The sequence below is a fragment of the Triticum urartu genome, chromosome 7, assembly GCF_003073215.2.
Source record: "Triticum urartu cultivar G1812 chromosome 7, Tu2.1, whole genome shotgun sequence".
NCBI lineage: Eukaryota > Viridiplantae > Streptophyta > Magnoliopsida > Poales > Poaceae > Triticum > Triticum urartu.
Window position 1 is genome coordinate 574,196,352 of NC_053028.1, and position 3,138 is coordinate 574,199,489.

General features: G+C 46.7%; 1 long non-coding RNA gene across 1 annotated transcript; it reads right to left on the reverse strand.

The window, feature by feature from the left end:
• Nucleotides 1-310: 310 nt before the first annotated feature.
• On the reverse strand, nucleotides 311-1,521 carry LOC125525149. Its single transcript, XR_007291167.1, has 3 exons — nucleotides 870-1,521; nucleotides 679-761; nucleotides 311-570 (listed from the first exon to the last, which is right to left on the reverse strand). It is a non-coding gene; the product is annotated as an uncharacterized LOC125525149 (long non-coding RNA).
• Between the last annotated feature and the right edge of the window lie 1,617 nt (nucleotides 1,522-3,138).

The window sequence follows — 3,138 nt, forward strand, 5'->3', positions numbered from 1 at the left end:
GAAAGCTCGACTTGGGTGGCACTATGATATCCCAGTGATGACGGGGGAGGTTTGTTATTAAGTAATATTATTAACTTCTCCATCATCAATCATCATGCGAGCATTATTAACAAGAATGCAATAACTAACATGCAACATACCGATGCAGTAACAAAACATCAAGCATTTCAAAAGAACAGTGATAGCATGCGAAACATGGCAATACCAAGTACTAGCAAACTTATTAGTGCAATAGAATTATCATAACATCGATACTACTAACATGAAACTAAACTGGGCAGAGGCATGATATTATTAGTAGCAACAGTAAACTAGCATGTCAACCTATTTCATGAACGCATAAGCATGCAAGACAGATAACAAAACATATAGCACGACTAAAATAATAGGAGACGGAACAGACAAGAAACTACTGCAACTAAACACACACACGAGGTGCAAGCAAAGTCAACATGCAAGTTCGGGGCTCAAGATAATTGGTTGGCTTGCCTGGGGTCGACAAATACTCCGGAAAAAGTGCGGAACGATCGCAGAAAGATTTGCCAGAAACAGTTCTCTCTCGGAGGGGGCCTGTTTACGTGCAAGGGCAAAGTGGTCATTTTCACTGTGTGAAAACATAATAAAAATGATACCAACAGAAAGAGTTCGACGAGACGAAGACGTGAGCGTTGGTTTCACCTCAATCGGAGTTACGGTTGCGGAGTTATAAAGTGATGAAAATCAGGGACTTTTTTGCAAAAAGAATATCCACATACGGGTCCCTGAGTGGATAAGTCAGAGGCGCAAAATTAGAAATACGCTTTATGATTAAGAAAACGCATTCTGCGCTGAAACAGAGGGCAATACGCTTTCAATAAAAGAAAACATACTTTGAGCTGAAGCAGAGAGAAAATACGCTTTCGTTGGATGAAATTGTGCACGGGCAGAAGCCGTGTCCACTTATCCACGTCAGCAGGGCGCTGGGCCACTAGCGCGTGGGGCCCAGGCGCAGGGGAAGGGGGTCGGGCGCTCGTCTTCTTCCTCCCTGTGTTCTTCGCGTGGAACAGAGGAGGACCAGGCGAGGCAGAGGCGAGCTTCAGGCGAGGGGGCCGGCCGACTCCGGTCGTCTCCGGCCGTGGCGCGGTAGCTAGGCGTGGCCCGCCGCATCCATTCAGAGGAAGGGCGGCTGCTGGGGAGGCGCGGGGAGGAGATCGCCACCGGAAAGGAGAGCGACCGCGGCGGCACTGGATCTTGGGGGCGGAGGCTTTAGGTACTCCGGTGACGAGGTGAGGGTCTGGGGAGGATCACCGGAGCATGGGAAAGATGTGGGTGCGGTCAGGGAGTGGAGGGGTGGCTCTGGTCGCTTCAATTTAGCAGGACCAAGGAGGCGTCCATGACGGCAATGGCGGGCGAGAGGAGGCTCGGAAGCTCAGGGGAGAGGCTTGGGAGGGGTTGAGGACCGCAATGAACCTCCAGGCGTGCTTAAATAGCCGCAGGGAGAGCTCTAGAGGGAGGGGTGAGGCGACACGCGGCGCGGCTACGTGTCCGAGCGCCGGCGATACGCACATGCGGCCATGGGTCACGGGGAGCGGCGGGAAGGCGACGAGGGGATGCGGACGAGTGCCAGGGGGTCACGGAGACGAGGGATGCTCGCGGACGAGAGGTAGAAGTGGACAAGAGGCGAGGAAACGACGGTGCGTGTGTTCGGTGATGGCCACGGCTCAACGAGGAAGCAAACGAAGGGGGAAACGGATCAAGGCGCACGGCGAAGATGAGGCTGAGCTATGTGACATGATTGGACAAACCAGGACCGGCCGGAGCAAGGGTGCCGACAAGAACAGTGGCTAGACCACCGATTTGGCCTGCATTGCCCCGTGCTCACCACGCGCACTGGTGCAAACGGCGCACTCCGAGCGGTCAAATCATGTCTGGGAAATGGACCTTGCTACCCTTAGTTCAAAGGCGGTAACAACTTGTTCCAGGGGGCAAGAAGGGATCTGCAGGCTGATCCAAAACATTGCTGCAGCAAGGTGTTTGTGCTGCGGGGAGACAATCACAGGAAGAGGAAAAGGCTGAGCTTTGGCATGGTGTGATCATACATTAAAATGATTACTTCTGCAAATTATTAGCTCATAAGGATGAATAAAAATGATAGTTGATGTACAATGCACCACCATGGACAGAATTAGAGATTAGGATGATGCACTCACATAGTTGATTAGATAGAGCTAGAATTATGCATGGCCCAATTATTTGATGATATGAATAGTACCAAAGAGTTTCATTCCATTTGGATGAACCAAAATAGCACTTGCTTCACAAAGCATCTCTCTGGACAGAATTTTGGAAAATTTGCACACGGAAAATTGGGTAATGGATTGAGCCAAAACTTGGTGGAGAGAGTTTATATAGATATTATAAGACTTAGGAATATTTTCATTCATAATGGAGCAAGATAAATTATACTTGCTTCACAAACTGAAAATTTGGACAGAATCAAAGAATTGCTCCTGTGCTCACATAGTTCAATGGAATGAACTGAATTTAGGTGGAGGCTAATTATTTGAGATACTTGAGAATATGGAAAAGTTTCATCCCATTCGGAAACCCTATGAAGGTACTTCCTTCACAAGCATGCCATCTGGTCAGAAATTTTGAAAAATTGCACAGGGATCTAGGATTAATATATTGATCTCATCTTTGGTATCCTCGGGTGAATTATCAAGGTTAATAACCCTGCCAAATTTCAGCTCAATTGGAATTAGGAATAAAGCACTTCCTTTGCAAAAATTTCAGAGAGGGCAGAAACTTGCATTGGATCATGTGCTGAAATTATGATCTTTGGAGCATGGGTTTGGATGGAAATGGTGAAGATCTAGCAATTAAAAACTCCACAAATTCTTTGGGAATTTTCCTTTCTATAAAAATGGTAGCTCCTTTAGAAAATGGCAGAAATGCAATATTGGCTTAAAATAGGAAAAGGCAAGTTTCTTTATTTAATTATGGCCAATATCTTTGCCAGAGCTTGGATTTGGCATAAATATCAACTCCACCAATTCTCATGAATTTAGGAGATGGCTAGCTATGCCTTTGGATTTTATTCCTCAAAAAGGCAAGAAAATGAATAAATCATAATTCAAAAATATTGCATAAGACTTA